We start from the raw sequence: 7,909 nt of genomic DNA, 5'->3' as shown, positions 1-7,909 counted from the left end.
CCTTCCTTCCTTCCTTCCTTCCTTCCTTCCTTCCTTCCTTCCTTCCTCCCTTCCTTCTTTCCTTCTCTTTCTTTCTTATTCCTTAGCTTGTTAACTGCAGTTGCTGGTATTTTGTCATTCTCAGAAAGAAGCAAAGGGCAAGAACCAATTAATTTGACCTTTTACAAACATTGTCAGTCCCACAAGGGCCTCAAATTCACCATCATAAGTGCTTTGTCATTGAGCAAATTTGAGAGCACCAGAGTGGAAAGAACCTTGAAATGAGACTCAGGAAAACTGCATTCCCAGCTATCTTTGCTGTGTGACCTTGGGTAATTAATTAACCATTTCTAACCCTCTATTTCCTCATGTGGAAAAATGGGGATAATAATACTCAAAGTCTAACTTGTAGGGCTGAGTGAGAATCAAATGAGGATGAAGGGCAGCAGTTAAGAATTTGAGCATTTTTGTTAGTGGTAATAGTGATATCAATGGTAACATTTTACTGATAACCCCTCAAGCATTGTCTTTGTTGATCAATATTACTAAAAGGGAAGATCTCATAAATTTGGTGGGTGTATGTAGCCATAATCTGCACAAAAATAACTTGTTTTTGTTCAAATTATTTATACTTAAAGACAGATGGGGGAGTAATAATTTATTTTTAAAATTCCCTTTAAAAAAAAGATGGTACCATTCTTCTAAATTAAATGTAAAGATTTTGGGAAAATATCGCTATTTTCAAAACCTTCTTGTAATTACATTTGTAAGTTCTACTATATCTACCTTTTTAAAAAATTATCTGTGTATTTTTTGCATTTTTAATTGTAACATAATTTCTTTGATGGCATGGATGGTTTCACTTTTATGTCTCCCCATCATTTTTAATCTTTTTCTCCCAATGACAAGTGCAGTGTCTTAGTAGTTACTTAACTTTTTTTTAACTGACTGTTTAAAAGATCTTTTTTTGAATAAATGAATGACTTAATTTACTAATATTTCAAATCTATACTCAAATATCTCTACTTGGCCTACTAGGCATTGCACTTATTCTGGTAATTCAATGAATATTCAAAATTTCAAAAGGATCTGTGTCATTGTCTTTAGAGACATTCACTCCAACAATGCAGGTTGGAGGCCCTCCAGGCCTGTCAATCCTGTGCTAATCTAGTCAATGGTCTTTCATAAATTCATCATATTCTACACACCCAATGTATTGGGGAAGGGATATCATCTTTTCACTTACTCAAGGATATCAATGGAATAAAAACTCAAATAAATGACTGTTACATAGCAATCAGCAAGTAAAAAGAGAAAATTTATCTAAGTATACTTTATACCTCTCCTGCAAGTGTGTCTAGGTTATTCTATTGCTTTTGTCCTTAGACTTGTCCACATTGGCCAGGAGCTAGTGCAATGTACATCACAAAATAGCTGATAAATAAAGGTTAGTGATGGGCAACTAACTTGAGGAATCTATCCAAAACAAATTCTCCTTAATTTAAGGGTTCTTAGCCTGGGCCCTGTGAATTTAATTTTAATATATCAATATATTGTATTTAGTATATTTCAATACAATTATTTTCTTTTTAAATCTTATGTATTTTATTTTATGCATTTAAAAACATTATTTTGGGCAGGGGTTCGTAGACTTCAACAGACTCCTAAATTAAAGATACCTATAACATAGAAAAGGTTAAGACCCCCACCTTAAATAAATGTCATAATCTGAGGTATAAGCCAAATTCATTTTCTCCAGGAAGCCAGTTTCATTAAAAATAATAGATAATGGTAGGATTAAGAGAAATCCAAAGTTGTTTTTTTTTTTTTTACAAATCAAATTAACACCCTGCTGATTGTATTTAGCAACTATGGAAAAGTACAATCTCTACAACCTGGAGGGAGAAATTTACATCAATTAAAATGGCAATATGAATAAAATATAGGTCAATGCTGCTAATCTGTCTTGTTGATTCACACTAGAAAAATAGAGTTCCCCAAATTATCTGTGCTTTGGGCAAAAGCTATCAATCCTAAGTAAGGTCCAAGAAAAAGAAAAGACCTAGAGAGAGAGCAAGAAAAAGGAGTGAAAAGTGAGATGAAGGGAGGAGGGAGACAGGCAAGGAGGAAGAAAAGGAGAGAGACAGACAGACAGACACCCTTTGAATGTTTACTTAGTTCTCCCTGAGCAACCCTCCATCATTCCTTGGCAGAAATAAACTTTCCAAGGTTTGACTGACTAGAGTGGAACCAGACAGGAAGAAAACTGCACGTGCTCAATAATAACCAATCATGAGGGACAAATACAAGTTTACTCTAAAGACTCAATCTTCTTTGACCAATACCCCTATTACAAAAATATATGTGAAACAATTAACACTTTAGCTGAGTTGTAAAGGAAGTTAGGGATTCTTCAAGTTGTAGGTGCTTAAAGAGATCATTTCATCTCTAGCTGGCAGCCTGAACTAAGACTTGGAGATGGGAGTTAAAAAGATATGTGTGAGGAATTATCTCTTTATGAAACAGAGGGTGTGAGGCAGAGTAATATGCAATAAACTCAGAAAGTCATCCTGGAATGAGAATATGGATGACTTTACATGCCAAACAAGTGGGTCTGTATTTTAATCTAGAGTGTTCTGAAAAGTGCTGAAACTTTTTAATCAGGAGAGGGAGATGACAACATCTTTGCTTGAGGAGTGTCATTTTGGCATCTATATGGGGAATTCATCTGAGAAGAGAGAAACAGGAAAAAGGAGGGCCAATTAAGAGGGGATCGTTATAGTCTAGGTAAGAGGACAAGAGAACATTAAATAAGGAGGTGGTCAGATGAGTGAGAAGGGGGACTGATGAAAAAGATGTTTTATAGGTAGAATTAACAGGACTTCTCAAATCATCCAATATGATAGGTGAAGAAGACGGAAGACATCAGGTTAACTCATAGGTTATGAACAAAGCTGCTTGGGGACAGACAGTGACAATTATTTTGGACATGTTGATTTTGTGATATATGTAATATATGTATTAATTAATACATTAATAAATAATAGATAAAATATATTTTTATATTTAAAAAATAAATAAAAAAACAAAATAATAAAAAAATATGTAATAAAAGCCTGTAAGATATATGGCTTGAGATATCCTGTAGGTAGTTGGTGAGAGATAACTGGGGCTCAGGAAAAAGACTAATGCTGTATATCTATATCTATCATCTATATGAATTATCTCCAAAAGTCATCTACATAAATATGATCATAGTACAGTTGAGTCTTTTTAACTTGTATAACACAAACGCATATGTTGACACACACATACAAACACACACATTCAAAGTTTAATAGATTTCCACTGCTTTTGGTCCTTAGAGAGTAACTATCTCACATGAAGGTCTTCTCAGATCTCCAATACAAACTCTTAAATTAACTTTTAAGGTGCTATGTATGCACACATAAATATACACATCAAATATATACATATACATGTTTTGTATATGTATATTCGTATTCACACCCATACAAATATTTTTTTTTATTTTGGACTAAGATATTTGCTCTAAATTGTCTATTTTACAGATCTTTTATCACAACTAAAACTTATCAAATGAAAAAAATATCATCCATATTATTACAAAGGAGATATTTGCAAAGACATATTTTACAAAGGTGGGTTGAGTACTGAAATGACATTTTCCTAGGCATTCACTAGATAAGCAGTTTTGTAAAAGGTAAAAAAAAATAGTCAAAAGGTCAGAAAATAGTCTAAGACACAAGGATGGAAAGGATTTCAATCACCTATATATCCATTGATCCATTTGTATTTATTAAGTGCTCTTTCTCAAGCTATCTATGATTTTTCTGATAAATCTTAGGAAGTTGCATGAAGGAACCGAAATGTTAAGTGACTTATCTAGGGTCACATAGTTGATATGCATAAGAGGCATAATTTGAACCTACACCTTTCCTCACTCCAAACCCAATACACTGCCCTCTCTGCTATACTACCTCTAGAGTAAAAATATGGTTAAGTAAAGACACTTCATTTTACTACATTATCTTTATATGGAACAAGGAATGAAAACAGATATATGCTGTCTTCTTCCACAACAATCTAGAGTGATTAATTATAGATTTAGGATAATTTAGATAAGAAAAAATTCAAAATAAAACTTACCAATCTATCATTTGGGCCTATATATTCAGCAACTAGAGTTTCACTACTGAAAAAAGACTTATGTTTTTAACTTGGGCAGATTGCTAGTCATATGAATCTTTTGAATGGCATTATTATGGAAGACAAATACAGATGCTCTCCACTTGTACAAGTATCCTTATTTAACATATTACCGTAACTTAAGATAATTGTTCTTTGTTTAGGTTATTTACTTCTGGTCAAAGTCATCTTTGAAATGCTTTTTTTTTTTACTATCCCATTCTTCATTTCCATTAAGGGTATTTCACAATACTTTCTTATTATTTACATGGACAAAGAGTGCAAGCTAAATGAGTACAAGTAAACGAAGTATGAATTAATCTAATAGAAAGGAGAGCAAAATTTCTTTTATTCACTATAATTTCAGGTCCAAATAATATCTTTAAATTTCTACTCATTAAGGAAAATTTGGGGACAAAGTAGGCACAGTACTGTGTTATTTGAAGTACTTTGTCCATTTGTTTTTGCTAAAATATATAGAAGTCTTTTCATATTGACTGTACTGAATGTCTTTTTTTCTCTTTATCCAGAGTCATCCAATGCTTTTCTCTTCCTCAAGACAATCTTAACAATAATATGTGTTAGAAGCTTGCAATGTGGTTATAAAGTAAGAAATAAAAGAAGCACTGCATCAATTTCATGCCTAGGGGAGAGTATGAATATGAATCAGGCTTTGATCAGCCCCAAAACATATTGCTTATAAACTCTGAAGGAACTTTAAAAAATAGAAATATTAAGCAGCAATCTTTAATTTAACATATTTTATAATTTATTTTTGAAAAAAAATTTGTGAATATATAGTTTGTATTCCCTACCTATTTTGAGTTTTCCAATAATTTTAAACAATTAAAAGGTGGCATGATAGTAAGGGTAGTTAGAAATATTAAGCAGCAATCTTTAATTTAACACATTTTATAATTTATTTTTGAAAAAAATTTGTGAATATATATTGTTCATATTCCCTACCTATTTTGTGTTTTCCAATAATTTTAAACAATTAAAAGGTGGTATGACAGTAAGGGTAGCTTTTAATATAGATACTCATATTTACAAGTCAATCTGGATTAGTAGGTACACTTACACAAACCAAAGTGGACCTCTAAAGATATACTACAGAATATTCAGAAGGAGAGGATGGGGGCTAACACTCTTCCTTTAAGGAGCAATAGTTAACAGATTATGGATTATGGAGATTAGAAGATATACAAAATATATTCACTGGATAAAATTGAAGTTTAAAAAATTGCTGAGTTAATGTCTCCAAGGCTCTCTGCTAAGGAACATACAAAGATAAACAAGATATAATCTCTGTCATCAAACATCTAGTAGGAGAGACAAATATAAACCCAGATAGGTATAAATGACTATTATAATTACTGACAAGGACAACGTGAATCAACAATGTGTTGGTAGCTAAGAGAAACTAATTTGAATTATTTTTAGCTTCATTGAGAAATAGAGATTTCAGGAATACACACTGACAGGACAGTCCCTTTTTTCCTGTCCTGGTCACACCACTTCAGGAGTATTGTATTTAATACTGTGGGTGACAGTTTAAGGACACTGAAAGGGAACAAGAGATGGCCAAGGATTTGTTAAAAGAAGTAGTACTGTTTAGCCTAAAGAAGACTTAGAAAAATGGGATATCTGTCTTCAAATATTTAAAGGCTTATCAGGTGGGAAACAGATAAAAATATGTTTTTTATCAGATAAAACAACGAGGAGCAATGGGAAGAAGTTTCAAAGAGACATAGTGGTGACCTATTAGGCTGACAAAACTAGACGCATAATCTTGGAAAAAGCAGACAAAACTGATGAAATTGTGGCTAAACTGATTCAAAAGGAAGTAAGAGAAAAACCAAATTAAGAAAATAAATAAAAGGAACAAAATGAAGGCAAAATGGGGGAAAATACACAGTTATATCTAAAATGAACTGAAAAACATGAAGATAGAAGATATGTACAAAAAAATATAAACTACTCAAAATAACCAAACACAAAGCAGAGAAGGTAGAAGGCTTTCCACCTGTCCTTCTTGGATCTCCACACATGACCAACCCATCTATTCTAATCATAGATTTCTTTGGTCCCTGATGACACCTTCTACTCCTATTTTTCCAAATTTTTCATTTGTTATATGTTGCAGCCTATTCATGCTGACCACTCACTTTGACATTGCTTTCAGTGTTATATTAACTTTAAATTCTTCAGGCAAAGTTGTATTTCATATCTTACCACCATATAGCAATAGAGGTAGAATGTTAGTATTAAAAAGATAAGTATTTGCTTTAATGTGAGTCATGACATCACTAGAAGGCTTGGTCCCTAGTGGTGAATTTTTATTTACTATAGCAACCCATCTAAAAATCAAAAATTACAATGTAAAGGTGCATCCATCCCTGTCTCATCATTTCTGGCTATCTCTTTCCTCTATCTGTCTTTGTCTTCTCTCTCACAAACACACACAGAAAAAGAGAAGGGGAGAGAGACAGAAAGAGACAGACAGAAAGAAAGACAGAGAGAATCAAATCTAACTGCTTTCTACAGTTATGGCTAAGGAGAAATGTTTTATCAAAAAGACAGAGCTAATCACAAAATGCAGCAATAAATTAAATAACTTTGATTAGATAAAGTTGAAAAGTTTTGCCACCAAAAACATCAATTTATTTAGGTTAAGAGGAGAATGAATAAACAAATAAAAATATTGCTATGATAAATATCTAGGATAATGGGTTGATATACAAATATACAGTGAGCTAACACAAATATATATTGCCAAGTGCCATTTCCCAGTTGACAGTTATTCAGAAGATATGAAAAAAATTGAAAAGATTTTCAAACTAATAACCATAAAAATATTTTTCAAATCATTGATAATAATAGAAATGCAAAATTAATCAACTCCAAGACTTTACAACATACCTCAAAATTGGCAAAGATGAAACGAAGTGAAGATTGTTGATGACAGGGTGGTTGTGGGAGGATGGGCTTTTCGAGGGCAATTGGGGTTAAGTAGCTTGCACAAGGTTACATGGCTAGTTTTTGTGTGTGTGTGGGGGGGAGAATGTTAGGTGTCTGAGGCTGAAACTGAACTCGGGTCCTCCTGACTCTGGGCCAGGGCTTAATTCACTGTGTCACCTAGATGCCCCCAAAGTGATTTTCTTAAAGCCTAAATCTAACCATGATATAGAATACTACAATACCACCCTACCCTTCATTAATTAGACTCCAGCTTTATTATTACTATTACTATAATTATCAAACTCCCTTTTACATATAGGATAAACTATTAAGTCCTTTGTTTGAAAGTATAGCTCTTTACAACTTGGACCTCTTTTTCTAACACTTTTCAGTCTTTTTATATTTGACTTCGCTTCAGATACTCTATAATCCAGTTGTAATGATATTGTTGCCTTAATTCTCAAACACAACCAAAATGACATCACTATTTTAGGGTCAAGTTACAATGTATCCAGCTGTGGCTGATCTGAACAATATGAGTTCAGAATGCTCTACCTCAAGTCGGGCACAAATAGTCCACATAAATAGTCTGGGTGGATTCTCTAAATTTGTGCATCTTGCATTTCATTTCAGTTACTTCAATTCTTCTTTGCTTATAGAGCATAGCATCTTCTCTAATGAGGGCATGCCATGCTGGGAGGTCCTCTGTCAGGGTCTTCCATGTTGCACAATTAATGCCATATAGTTCTCAAGAGAGACC

The sequence above is a fragment of the Petaurus breviceps genome, unplaced genomic scaffold, assembly GCF_028583685.1.
Source record: "Petaurus breviceps papuanus isolate PSGF00001 unplaced genomic scaffold, PetGlider_PUasm1.0 178, whole genome shotgun sequence".
Lineage (NCBI taxonomy): Eukaryota > Metazoa > Chordata > Mammalia > Diprotodontia > Petauridae > Petaurus > Petaurus breviceps.
This window is presented reverse-complemented; position numbering follows the sequence as displayed.